General features: G+C 47.4%; 1 protein-coding gene and 1 pseudogene across 2 annotated transcripts in view; both read right to left on the bottom strand.

Annotated features, from left to right (window-relative positions):
• LOC142572501 (multiple C2 and transmembrane domain-containing protein 1-like) overlaps window positions 1-14,130 on the bottom strand; it is a 307,998-nt gene that overhangs the window by 250,512 nt on the left and 43,356 nt on the right. The window lies entirely within an intron of this gene.
• LOC142573494 (U2 spliceosomal RNA) lies at window positions 9,192-9,371 on the bottom strand (annotated as a pseudogene).

Raw genomic sequence — 14,130 nt, 5'->3', positions numbered from 1 at the left:
TTGTGGATACACAAAGATGATTTCCTCTTTGAGAGGGATTGTTTCAGATGTCGTTACATGGCAACAATGCTGGGTGTATAGTAGCAGAGAAGCTTGTCTTTGCCCACTGTCAATAATATGTTCCTTTTCCAGTGCCCCTGTGGAAGTGCCTACTTTTTGGACACAAAGTGCTCTCCATGCATGCATTTTTAGCTTGTAAAGATGTCTATTATCCTTTGCCTCAAGCTGGTCCTTGATGTCACCCAAGAAGGCATTGCGGAGTATGGAAATGCGCACTTACATATCAGTGTTAATGCCAGTGAAACCAGATTAATAGAGCTGCCGTTTATTTCTGTCCACTCCATCTTCATCCAGTTACAATGAACAGTTCTTTGTCCAAACAGAAGGCATATGTAGTTGGTCTTGCATAGCCTGCGCACTAAGACTTATTGGCGTGCCTGAGAACCTTAGCAGTGTCTATATGCAAAAACATTCTGATGTGTTGATGACTTTCTTCTCTTTATCACACTTTGCCTGATGAAGCCAGCAACTTGGTCAATTAGATGTTCAACAGGCTTCCCATTAGTTTTCCCAGCGTCTCCTTTACCAGGGTGTTGCTCATAGATATGTTTTCTTGACCTTGCACTGCACTTAAACCATGGCCACACCTGCTGAACCCATAGTATGCGAACAGAAAAGTGCTATACATCACGTTGCTCCAAACTCATGACATGTGCTACAAGGCCTTGAGGAACACCCTCATTAATTTCCGCCCTCATCATACTGTATGAAGCTTCGCATGACAAGTGTGACAATTAACATCTGCTGGTTTTTCAGTGCTATTCCTGTCCAGCTTGCTAAAAGCTATCCCGAGTGTTTCAAAAGCAGGACTGCTGCCGGACAAGAAATGCATAAAGCAAGGGCAGCTATAACCATATATGTCACACAAAATGAAGGCCACCGAGTGTACAAACGGTTTAATTCATATCCAACAAGCTTGGTTCTCTCTTTGCAAGTGAGCAAACCCAACGCCCCAAAGACATGGCCTGTGACAAACTATGTGCCAGATGCTGTGTCCCCTGCAAAGCGGAAGATGTGTACAAGATCCTGACACCTGCAGTGGCTTCTACACTGGGCAAACAGGCTACTATAACAACGACCGCCTCTACTAATATGCTAATAACATGAAAACGGGCAGAAATTTGGCTATTCATTGGGCCCAACTGCAGGTGCAAGCCACTCTTCCACCATATGTGTGTTGTTCACAGGAACTGGAGCTATACAAATGCAGACAAAAACAATGATGTTTGAAAGTATTTGAGTTGAACTATATTCTGCACAAACAGTGCTACTTGCAGCGCTGGTACCTTGTAGCTACAATTCATGGCTGTCCCACCATGCAAAGGCACTATTCTTGAATTATTAACTTCTATTTATATTTATGGTGGCCATATATTGCAAGTACATATCCACATTGTGTGCAATATGGTTAAATGATGTCAACTATGATAGCCATTCCTAATCTGAGATGCAACAAAAGAACTAATATAGGCAACAAATTGTAATCCAAAAAGACAACCTGTGCACAGGATAAGTGACAGACTTCCTTTTATTGAACAAAAGTCACGTGTCACACGTCACCAGCAGTGGGTAGCGAACTTGCAAGCTTGGGTGACAGAGGCAAAACTTAGCAAAATGCTACACTTATACTCAAATGTAAAACGGCCTATGACACAATAAACGACATTATATTGTACTGAATGAAAGGGCAAGACTCCATCCAAGAACACATTATGGCACCACATAATTGACATGGTGTAAAAGATGTTAACATGCCCTCCCCATAAAAAAAGAAACACTGAAAACATGCCTTAAAAGGCAATGTGCAGCGTCTGAAAGCAAGAAAAAACAACCCAAAAAAGGTTTAGCTAAGTCTTTCAATGATTAAAATTGTCAAACTGTTGTCACTTCCTTATGAATCTGCATTGTGTACTAGGGTGTTCTGATAAGGCAGTTTCAGCAAGTGTATTGGAAAGCAGTGTTCCCAGTCTGTGTCCAATATTTCGAATTTAAAGAGGGTCAGGCTGCCTTTCAAAGATGTACATTTTAGTTTATAAAACAGAAAAAGGCAAGCAAAATTGCTGTGCTTTAGAAATTCACTTAAAGCAGTGCTCTTAAATTAAAGTATTAGCTTGCACAATGCCATTATAACAGCTTTCCACCTCTAACATTATTTATCCCAGTTGTAAAAAGATGGGAATTTCTTTTTGAACAGAACTTTTTAAACTATATTTAACAGGCGAACCAAATACATTATAAAAGTGGCATTTCGCATCTGCAACAACTTCAATGTACTTGAAATTCAGCATATTGGGACATGGAGGAAGCCATAAAAATGCAATAACGGCCAGAGAGAGTTCTCTGCAATTAGGTGAAGAAATTGGCACATACCTGCAACATTTATTGATATCTAGAGTGAACTTTAACTTCCAACACAATATAGGCTCTTTCGGGACTGTTTATAACGTTTTGTGCCAGCGCACGTACTTTAAAAAACTATTCAGTGCTTTCACGCCGTGTCGATGTATGCCGAATTGCATTAACAGGACGTGAGCAGCACAGTAATCGCAAGGGCGTTTTGTTTCCACTTGAGGGCATCGCGCTGCGTATCATTAGTAGTAGTGGTGGAATACGACTCCATCTCACAGGTTCCGATCTTGTCGGCATGGCTTTCGCCCAGCGATCCTCGCAGCGTAAACTGTCGCACCGGCGTAGGTCCCGATTCCTATCAATCGGCAGGGCGGAGAGGGCGCTTCGATGGATGGGACGGAAAGTCGCGTCACCCTCGGCTCACGACCGCGCCAGCACACAGTTACGCCAGTTTCACGTAGCCGCGTCTGCGTTCCAGCCACGACAAAATGTTGGCCACGGCGTTGGCCACGACCCACAACAAGCTACGCGAAACCGCTGGTGATGAGAGTACGTTGTTAGGCATGACGCCACGGCGCGTCCCCGCAGGCGGCAGCCAATAGCGTGGCGCTGCGGTTGCCATGCGTTGTCCCTTCTGGATTTTCCAAATACGCTTCCCGATCCCCGAGTGTAGGATAGCCAACATCGGGCACGAACTTGGTTAACCTCCCTACTTATCCTCTTCCTTCACTCCTCTGTCTATCTACATTACAATCTACATTGCAAAGCAACACAACACAGATCAAGTTGAAAGCCCAACGCAGAAGAAAAGCCAAGGCCGCGTGCGGAGAGAATGCGGGTGAAAATTAACCGAAACGAAAACTCGAGCTATTTTCGGACGGAGCCCCAGACATCAACAGCACGCCCAATAAGCCGGCGTCACGGTCACGTGAACGCCCTTGCCAACATCATTACGTACATATACGTGGCAAGGCCGCCGGCATAATCCTCCTCCGCCGCGCAGAAGCAGCTGCATCGGCGGCGCGTATAAGAGGAAGAAAACGGGCGAGCCACGCATGCACTCCACCCATCAGCCCCGCGAGAGAAGCTACGACCGAGACGTTGCATGCGCGGACGACGACGAAGCCGGTCCGAAAACTCCGTGAAAAATTGTCACGCACGTCGCCGATGCTTGTGCTGCTGCTGCTGCTGCTGCGGCGTTTATATAAAGCGGCGCAGACTAGAAGGGTCGGGCGGCAGAAGATGAAAACAAAACGCCCGTTCAGGCGCCGCGCCGCGGGAAACAATAAGAGAAAAAATGAAAAGTCGAATTACAGCGCAGCCAACGCGCTCTCTCAGCCTCATCGAGCACACGAAGGAGGAAATGTCGGAAGCGCTGGAACAAAACGGGGCTGCTGATCTTGCTGTCCTTCTCCTTTTCTTTTTCTTCTTGCGGGAAAGAAGCGAGAGGAAAGAATAACCTTGGCGCGGAACGAGCTGCTTTCCGAAAAAGGAAAATCAGAAAAGGAAAAGAAAGGAAGACTCGACGTGAGAGGTTAATGAGATAACACAACAAATTTGTAAAATAAAAGAAAAATAAAGTTAAGCGTTCGTTTCGCGTCTCCGCTCCTCTCGGAAACCCTGCAGAGAAAGGCAACTCCGAAGAAGAGGGCTGAAACGAGGGGTAAAAAAAGGAGAGAAGGCGATGGACAACCAGCGAAGTGGGGTGATAGAAAATGAACGACTGGACGCTTGAGAGAAGCAGCGAAGTACAGGCGAAGGGTTCGCCTGTACTGCGCTGTCCCTTTCTCGGCAGCGCAGCTCTGTCTTGCAGGAAAGACTCAGGTGCGAACGCTAACAATCGTGCACTCTGTTCGGCCTCCAGAGTGTCAAGGTGATGCGCAGGTGCTGAAAGCGAGAGATTGAAAACGTGGCTGAAGAGAACGAAAAAATATATATATACATTCGTTGGGGCGTGGGGAAGGTTGCTAACTTTTCCCTATAGCTCGTTGCACTTTGCCGCTCCAGCCGTGACTAATGCCCGAGTTGTGCGCTTGTTTTGGTGCTTTTCCAGCACTGTTTAATGCGCTGTTGTGGCAAGTCTTGGCGATTTCGTTTTATACCTATTCTCTTCTGTTGCACGCGTATTGCTGTGAAGTGAGATTACAGCAGAAAGTACCTTGGCTGCTCCATTTCTATCTGTCCAACAGCTAAACATAAAATTTAAGTTAAAGAAGCGCTGCTGCTCTACAGCTAAAGACAAAACGTAAGCATGAATAATAAATAAACGGCTGCTGCAAGGCAGATTATAATGAATGAAACTACCTCCTCTTCAAGCTCGCGATAGTACAGCATCGTTCGAATTACGATCGTGAACGCATCGTGAACAAAAGAAGAGGAAGAAAGTTACCAACAGACGAGAAGAAAAAGTGTATGCGTCCAAAGGGTTGCAGCAAATTCTATTGCATGGTATTTTTCACCATAGTCACTCGCAATTTATTCATTCCGGGCTCCGCACGCGCGAGCAGTGGTCTTTCTTTCTTTCTTTCTTTCTTTCTTTCTTTCTTTCTTTCTTTCTTTCTTTCTTAAAGCGCGCGCACGTGCGTGTCTTTGCATGCGTGAACTATTTCAGGAGTACTTGGGCTTTCTTTGCCTCCCTCGAGGCTGATTTCATGCTTTATTCTGTTGGAAGCTTGTTTTACTTGCATGGAAATTGTTTTTGAGCAACAAAACGTTAAAATAAATCGCGGTTCCCACAGTGCAGCAACAAAAAAAAATCCTCCCTTTTTTTCGTCGATAGAATATTTTACTCTAGCGTTGCCGGTCAAATAAGACCTTCTAACAGGTTGTCACCGGTCGACCCGTACCGTTACTCTCCCATCCAGCTGTCAGCCGCGTCCGCCCTAGTTACGTCCAAGCTAGAACCTTGGCTCGAGCTAGTGGGTCGTTCGCACAGCGAAGGGCACTGCGCAGCCTGAGAACAGAATGCGATGCGACATTAAAGAAAAAAACTGACAGGGCCAAACAAGAAAAATGAATCCCTGGAGGACGGAGACCCGAAGACAGTGTAAGCGAACAAGGGGATGTCTCGGCCCGGATCCAACGCTTCGACAAATGGACTTGTCGAAACGCCCCGAGGAAAGTAAGAGGTGGTGTCAATAGACATGGTGTGTCTATGACGAGTTTTCGGCTCCGCAATTGCTTCCGGCGGTAAGCAAAGAAGCATAGCCTCGGTGATCATTTTCTGATGCTCAGAGGCAACCATCAGAGGGACTGGGTGGACACCACCCAGTCCCCATATCGAAACGTTGGCGAGTCCACTGTCGATAGAAACTGGTAGAACCAGCTCCGCCGCGCGCATATGCATTGTATACGTTTCACGGGCGGTAACCACTATATGGCAGAGCGGTGTCAATGCGGCAAAAACCAAGCGACTTTCGCTTAACAAGAGAAATGACTGCCACCTGCATCCTTGAGATGAAGACTTATATGGAAGGCCTCGGTTAATGTTAATGGTGGGACGTTGTTTATAGGCGATCTCCACCGCCTCGCCAGCGCACCGGCAAACTCCGCGCCTACGGTGTGCAAGGCCACTCGACTAGCACGTGCCGCACGAACGACAGCTAGCGTTTTTAGAGGGAGAGAAGAAGGAGGGGTCACGTTCATTTGGCGCGCTTTCTTGGCTCAGGACGCAAGGCGTGCGCAGACCGTCGGGACTTTTTTTCTTTAACCTAACGACCATTTCCGCTGCACTTTGTATCAAGGAGTTTCCTGCAAACATTACTTGAGAGAACTCAGGCGCCACAGTCGGGAAGCTGCGAGTATGGCGATTCAGCCAGCGCGGAAATGATGGATAGTGTCTACGTGGATTTGCCTTATCTTGGGCCTTCTGGCTACAAACGGATTTTGTCACTTTTCAAACTGCTCATTTTCGGTGAAACACTGCGTTACAACACGAATAATAAGCAAGGGTTATGCATGTGCAGCTGATACTTAATTATTGCCTTGCCGTGCTTAGAAAACTACGATTGCTGGAACAAAAGAATTTAGAAAGACGAAGCATAACACGCAGTTGCATCAAGAACGTCTGAAGCCATGCAAGCCCGACGATTAGAAAAACCCACGCACTGTGTATACACATCGTTCCCGCGATAACTGAACGATCACAGCGCCAGAGTTAATTCACCCTAAATAATGATTTTTGTAGGAAACTTTATACGAGCTTTATGCAACGTTCCCTTAGGCGCCGCCAGGCAATGTCGGTGGCACCTAAACACACAAACGACGAGCGGAGAAAGTCGACTTCGCTTTGGCCCGCCGTATTATATCGGCACGATTTACGAGCGCCGTCTGTATATACGCGTGTACACGGTCGTCTGGTTTCGACGCGATGCGCTTATAATTTACGAGCACCTCGTGTGCACGCGTACGCAGCGTAGATCGATTCTCGTCACTTTCATTGCACCCTCCGATCCTATATACTATTCGACCGCGTCGCGAGATAGTACCCTGGGGAAGGAAGACCCTGCTTGGCCGCAGCTTTTTATTTTTCTTTTTTCCTTAAAACGTCCTTCGGGAGTCGCAAGGAAATACAAACAATGGCGACGCCGTGACGTCGCCCGCTAGTGCAGTCAACGACGACGACGACGAGGGGGGGGGGGGAATAAACAAAATCGCGACGACGTAACACGCCGCTGCTCCTTCCGAACCGTGGATCGACGTTTTGCGGAGGCCAGCGCTTCCCTTTCTGCGATGCGCGTTCGATGTATACCATATAGTTTCATATTGCATAACTAGAGGGAAATCTGGCGCTGCAATCGTTCAACCATCATGGGAATGATGGGAAGTACAGGCTTCGGATTGGCATTCTGTTGACTGGCGAACTAGTCTATAAGTATCTTTTGGCAGTTTTGGTTTCGCTCCAACTGCAATTGCTATAACCGCAATTGCTATAACCTATAATTGCGAACCTCTCCTCTTGTCCTTTGTGTTTTTTTACTGGTTTTTTCCTTCAACTATGTACCAACTGGCCCGGATTTCAACCCTTCCGCTATAACCTGCAGTGGGACAGTGCAACGCAAAGCTCCTTGCCTTTCTCCTCCTTTCTCCTCCTTTCTCGCCATTAAAATCTACTCCTCCTCCTCCTCCTCCTCCTTGCCTTTGTTATGTTGCTCGAAGTGGTGATAGCGCGCTGGGCCAGCGACTGGGACGATGTTTGTGTCGCGGTGTGGTGTCGAAGCCCTGACGAGAAAGCGACGGCATCGTAAACGTTGAAAGAACATGTTTTGAGCGTTTGGACCTTGGTTTGTTAAGTGTGTTAGGTTGGCGCTGTAGCGTTACGTGCTTTATGAAACTTCAGAAGAACAAAAAGAAGGCACTACTGATACAAGACATATACAGTTGTACTTCTAGTGGCTTGACAATCAAATTTTATTAAGGGCTTCATTATGCATTGCTCGTTTATGTGCTCATTGAAATGCGTGTCTTAGGACTTTGAGAACACGAACTTACTTGTGGTAGGAAAGGTGCCTGCTTCCTGACTCTAGTCTACTGTCGCAAAATGCGTAAGTGCAAAGCCACGCCATAACGCTTCGGAAGCGGTACGTCAATATAAAATATGATGAAGCATACTCGTAGGAGGCCACTAGCGTCCTAGTTAGCACTGCAGCAGGTGTGCTTAAAAGTACTTGAAGACTTTCAGCAATCGTGACAGCCGACGCAGCCTTTCGAAAAAGCGAGAGAGTTCGCAAGTGCCTGTCGTCTGCGAGAAAAGTCTCACGTTTGCAGCGAGCAGGCGTCGTAGCAGACGACACTTGCAGCATTCCTCTCAAGGGCGCAACACTTTCTCACAATACAAAATTTTTATTTCCATAAATATTTGATGAGTTATTTTTATATAAGTACATGCACGGTTGTTATTGCTGTTGCAAAAATAAATAAATAATTATTCTCTGGCGTTAAATCGGGAACAGAATCGCACAAGAATGCATACCCTGGTGTGCCCTGTTGATAAACCATAGTAAACCATGCTTCCATCTCAATGTCATACAAAGTTTATGTAGCGTGTTGTACATTATTTAACATACTTCAGAAATAAAATTAGATTTTACGCGATAATATTTGAGTACAGCTTTGTTTACTGCGCCGCAATCAAACGCCACTAGTCTAAAGATAGAAGTCAATCCGAGGCCTGTACTTCCCATCATTCCCATAAGGCAACGCTCATGAGAAACCCCGTAGACACTAGCGCCACATTTCCCTCTAGGGTATTTATTTAGAAACTCTGTGCTGTATACGTTCGCGCATGGAGCGTTCTTCAATGCAGCGCGCCGCGAGTTAGCACGACAATCGACGACAGAGTGAGCAGTAAGAAAAAGTGCGTGACAAGACGATGACGAGGCGCCCCCCGTACGCGTTCCCAACACGAGAAAGCACTCTTTGAAGACAGCCTGTAAAACCAAACGTTGCATGAAAAGAACGCGACGTAGAACTTGCGCGATTTGCGAGTATGGTTCTACACTTCGTCACCTTGCTTTCTCGCGAATAACATTGCCGGTTAAATTTACGCGCAGCGCTTTTGGCACGGCGCCAGCAAGTGCATTGCAGCGGATGCTGTATACACGGCGAGAATTTCCACTCGCAGCTTTTTCTCCACGCAGTCTTCCACCACGTTTGCTTCGGAGACTCTTCTTGAGATCTTAGAGCAAGAAGGCCTCCCACATGGCTGCCTACATGAACATGCTTGTTTTACAGCGGAGCTGTTTATGGTGAGGGTTACGTGTATTTTTGTTCTGCGTGTGCAAAAATCGCTGGCCGATCCCGGAGATAGTGCAGTACCGGGCCGACCCGCGTCGGAGGTGAAGCAGGCTTCAAGCACTCCGCTGACTTGCAAAAATAAGTTTAATATCCTGGATCCAAATGCAACCCGTATCAGATATTAAGCTGATAAGAACAAATACCACACTTCGACCCGCGTCGGCCATGCCTACGTTCGCACCGCACTCTCTTTGTCGGCGTTTCAAGCGCTATCTACTTACCTTCCGCTCTCACGAGGTGGCGGTTCCGTCGAAGCATCATGCGTGTATAGTATCATCCGGCTCCTGGGGGCGGCGGTACCGTCGCCCGCGCGAATGTATATAAAGATCACGGTAAATGAGTTCGTACCTATGTTCAACATTGCTTCATCTCTGTGTCGTGTGCTAAACAGCTTCGCTGGTCGCGCCCCTTCGCACAGTGGAATGGCTTATGATCTTACAGCGAATCTGTTTGTGGCTAGGGTTCCACGCGCTTTCCAGAAAGGTCCGCAAGGAAGTTTCATGTCAACAAGTCGAGCGCGCGGTGCTACCCCTCTCTCTCCTTCTATTCCCCGTTTTTTTTTTTCTTATCCCCAGTGCAGGGCAAAGCATACCGAACTCTCGCCTGGTTGACCTCCCTGCCTTTTCTATTCTTGCTTCCTATTTTTCTCTCTCTTAACATCTTCTTGCATTTATAAGGGACATAAGAGGCACAAGCGCATTGTCCTAGTCCGTTTTTTACACGCCCCGTCGTCTGCGCTGTTTCGACATAAAGAGAAAAATGGTTTGCTAGAAGAGGGCGACGTGCTCCACTGACGCTGCAATAGGCGTTCAGACGGATCGCCAAGCTGTATCCGCGCGTATAGTTGCAATCCACCATCATCACCGCCATCATCTGCACTATATATGCCTAAACAAGTCAAAACTCACAACGCTCCAGGTTGACCGGCAACTGTTCTTACTAATGGATTTAGCGTATGAAAAGGTTCGCGAATACAGGCTCTATCTATAGCAGTCGGACCCGCCTCAAGATCATTCGGCAAAAATTAATGAAGTGCCAATATCCGTCAGCAATGCGCATATGCGCGACTCCAGTCGCGCACGCTCGATAGCCTGTGGCTTGGGACACAGAGGACACGCGATCGTCGCACCGGCAATGACAAAAGGCGCGCCTCCGTACGTGAACGCGCTTCAAAAACACCCGGAGACAGCCCACAGACACGCAAACACAGACGCAATAACGCGCCTCTCATTCAATAGCCAAGTGATGTTCGCTCCGCTGTCATCAAGCCGCTCGGTCTTGGAAGAAATCGAATCGTGGAGGAGCACGCGCACGCCACGAAGTCGTATTCCGCCTACCGTTTTCCTCTCTCTCTCTCTCTCAGCTGTCAAAGCCGCGTAACCGCACCCTCGCAACCGCACCGGCCTTCGCCAAGTACACACTGGCGAGCGAGAGAGCCGCTTTCAGGATGTCCACCGACGATCCAGAATTCCTTGGCCGTCGGAGCCCCCTCCCCCCCCCCCCCCCCCCTTCACGGGCGAAGGTGTAGACACGCCCGTTGTCTTTCGCGAACCTGCAATTGGCTGTCAGGACAATTGGTAGCGTTTCGTCGTTCGCTTGCTCCATCGATTGCTCCATCGCGTGCGCACTAGAATGCAGCAGGTCGCATTGCATTTCAGCTGTCAGAGCGATAGCAATCGGTTTCTTTCTTTCCTTCTTTCTTTCTTTCTTTCTTTCTTTCTTTTTCTTCTTCAGCGCAAGAACATATAGTTATTAGGCCAGACGAGTTCGAAGCGAAGACAATCGTCATTCCGAAAAGAAGGTCCATGATAATAAGTGCAGTATCGCCCAAAGGACGAAGCATGGAGAGAGATACTGTGCGCATAGTAGATGCAGAGAGTGTCTCAATGAGCTGCGCTAAATGCAGAAAAAAAAACATTTCGGAGCGGCCGCCCACGAACAACCTACGCATTGCTGTCCATCTGAAGCCGGGCGTTGTAAGACGGGCATCACAAAAGGGAGGCCTCGCCGAGTGTCGGCACAGTACAGCGCTTCCGAACAACCATGGCCTGTGCGAACGACTACAAGACTTCAGAGCATTCTTTTTATGTTCGTATGTGCTGAGCTCACCCTAATGAGATCTCTCTCTCTCTCTCTCAACGAAATCCCCCGAAGAATTTAAGGATTATTAAAGCTTTATGGACTCTCGAGCGCGGTCGTTGATGATTCCGTCTTGTTTTTCTATAGGCAAACGATCGCTTGACACTGGAGCGATGCGGGACCATATATGAATTCCGTTTATTTTTTTTTTCATTCGAATAGTATTTCGAACTTTGCAAAGATATAGACATAACTGAACTGACACTAATTAGTCAGCGTCGTTGAGTGAATCCTTGAAGTGTATTGAAGATCGACCGTTCAGTGGTTGTCTACGCGTTCTCTGCTACTTGTGGAAAAATAGGTGTGACGTAAATAGCCATAAAGGACTGTGATATCCATCACAAGTGCGGACACGCGTCTGGTGAACTTATGACTTTGAGAAAGTCAACAAGTTCCAATTGTTTCTTTTTAGCCTAAGGAGATCATGAAAGGGTCTTCAGACCCCCCCATCTAGTGAAAACTTTGCTACTGCAGGTGCTGCCAAGATATGTGTTCCGGCATCGCTACCCTCAAAGGACTGTCAACATTTGAGTTTTCGCAGACAAAACATGTCTAACGACACGTTATCTGTGCTTTCTATAAGACAGGTAAAGCTTGTTCAAGTTTAGGTACTTGCAAAAAAAGCTTAGCCTTATCTTTCTTTTTACCTTTCAATTGATCACATTGCTGGGTTCTTAGAACGTTGATCACACAGCGCCTGAAGCTTTCTGAAAAGAAGCTTCCTTCCCTGCCCTCGTTTGCTTCATATATGTATATGCGCTGTAAAAGAAATGTAGTAATTACACTGTTTTATTGAATACCGGCTGGAGTTGCACATTTTGAAGTACTTGGTATCGGGTTCATCTTAAAACATGAGTGCGACGGTATTTCAATCAGACAAGAGGAAGTGAATTCAAATTCACAGCTAATTCAAGATTACGTTGAATCAAATGATCCCTAAAAGCCTCGAGGTCGTTTATACATGAACGCGCTCCCACGAAACACTGGAAGTTGCGCCCGTAAAATAAGACGCTTGCGCTACTCCCTGCATTTTGCTCTGCAGTACGTTTACCACGAAGCCTCATTCGCAACACCAAGCCAAGTGAAGCGTAATTGCCGAGCACCAGAGAAACAAAAAATGACACCACAACGCTTCGCAACAGCGGGCTACAACACTAGCCTAAATAAACACGCGAGGCACGCAGGTCGTTCCCCCAAGTGTACAGGCGACGACACCTTATACGCAACAACAAAGAAGAAGAACACGTAGCCATCGTTGTCCTAAAGAAGAGAAAAAGCGCGCGTCGAGCCAATCAACGTACGGCACTCGCAAATGGAAGCGGCGCCGCCTAGAGAAAGCGACGTCGAGTGCATCTCAGTACCAACCAACACGCATGCGTCCCCTCAAAGCGTGGAGCCCCGCATCTACATTGTACGCGCACACAGCCCAATCTAATCGGACCCTGCCTGTTCCGAACATCGTGCGGAGCGCTCGCCGCGGACGCTGCAAATCGCGCGTACGCCACGGCGGGACCAGCTAATTTGGAAGCGTCCCGCGGTGGAGTCGTAGGCTGACGGTTGTGTCTGCTCCGTGCATGCCATTCCAACGCGCGCTCCCAAGCTTCCATCCAATTGTCTCTGCGACGCTAGAAGCTTCTGTCTACTTCGATTCCACTGTCCATTTGCTCGGTCCTTTATTCGTTCGCTCCCACTCTCTCAATGGCAAAAAAAAAAAAAAAAAGTGCGGGCCAGGGCTGACAAACTCTGCATGGCTCCCGCGATTTCTTTCTTTGCGTTGCCACAATGCAACGAGGCAGAGCCAACCTCAAACTTTACTCGTCGTCTGGATTTGGTTAAAAGTAATGTGGCAAAGCCAACCTCACGTTTTAGTCAACGTTTGGAGTTGAGTCAAAGTAATGCGGCGAAGCCAAACTTTACGTTTAGTTTGATGTAGCGCTTAGTCTAGGACCGTACGCCGACGACGATAAAGCACGCACTAAAACGCGCTCCACAGTGAAAATAACTCGTTTTTGTCGAACTACTATAACTGCTCCGACGAAACGCCGACGAACTATTTCAAAGAAACCGCGCGGCGTAATTTCCTGCCGTACGCCGACTCGCCATGAGGCGAAGGCGAAATGTAATACAGAAGGAATTTCGGTTCTCTCCTAATTCTCGTCTTCTTACGCCGGTAAATGGAATCTTACATGAGATGCGCCAGAGACGTCCGCGCCATTATTAGCGAAATGCGCCTTCACGACAACAAAAGAAAGTTTGGAAGCGCGCGCTGTCGGCTCCGGTTCCAGCTGTATTTGCTGTTCTTCGCCGTATGCTGCACGCAAAGACCTCACGCTCGCGTTTCAACTGCACCTCCGTTCGCCTTTGAAGATATAATGAATTACTACGTGCGGGAGCTAATCCGCGAGATCTCTGTGACCAGCTGCACAGAGAGTGCAATCAGCTTCGGATCACAAGAAGCAGAAGGAGCTTAAAGAAGGATCCTCTATCTATTTCCACTTACCAAGGTTACTGTACAGGTAAGGCCCAGAAAGCTGTCTGGGTACGGCCCAGAAAGAGACGTGGGGAGGGGGAGTAATATTGAAATTCAGAGCACACTTCCTTCCTTTAGCTTCGACAAGCGTTGCATCGACAGCTCCAGCCTCGGAGCGAAGATTTTCTAGCTTCAAGCGATTTAATCACTCATTCTCTCACGACCGGTTCCTACAACTATTATTATTCCGCGGGTCTTTATTATTATTATTATTATTATTATTATTATTATTATTATTATTATTATTATTATTATTA

Source organism: Dermacentor variabilis, chromosome 2 (assembly GCF_050947875.1).
Source record: "Dermacentor variabilis isolate Ectoservices chromosome 2, ASM5094787v1, whole genome shotgun sequence".
Lineage (NCBI taxonomy): Eukaryota > Metazoa > Arthropoda > Arachnida > Ixodida > Ixodidae > Dermacentor > Dermacentor variabilis.
Note: the sequence above shows the minus strand (reverse complement) of the source record. Positions and strands in the feature narration are given on the sequence as shown.